This window comes from Penaeus monodon, chromosome 30 (assembly GCF_015228065.2).
Source record: "Penaeus monodon isolate SGIC_2016 chromosome 30, NSTDA_Pmon_1, whole genome shotgun sequence".
NCBI classification, from domain to species: domain Eukaryota; kingdom Metazoa; phylum Arthropoda; class Malacostraca; order Decapoda; family Penaeidae; genus Penaeus; species Penaeus monodon.
Genome location: NC_051415.1, coordinates 11,796,423 through 11,796,623, shown reverse-complemented (window position 1 = coordinate 11,796,623; position 201 = coordinate 11,796,423). Strand labels below are relative to the sequence as shown.

At 28.9% G+C, this 201-nt stretch overlaps 1 pseudogene; it reads right to left on the bottom strand.

Moving 5' to 3' along the window:
* The window catches only part of LOC119592351, a 30,652-nt pseudogene that overhangs the window by 29,887 nt on the left and 564 nt on the right, over positions 1–201 (bottom strand).

The following is a 201-nucleotide window of genomic DNA, read 5'->3' as shown; positions in this document are numbered from 1 at the left end:
TTCATTTTCAATAAATTTTGTTTAGCATTGGGGGAAATTTTCAAACCTGCTTTGCTTTAATGTATTGCTTTTTCCCCTTTTGGGAAATTGTTTCGTGAATTTGTTGAAAAATTAAAAGGTTATGGGAAAAATATTTGTTTTGGGGAAAAAAATAAAAATTTTGGGACGACACCTAAGGACCCCCATTTTTTTTTTAATTTT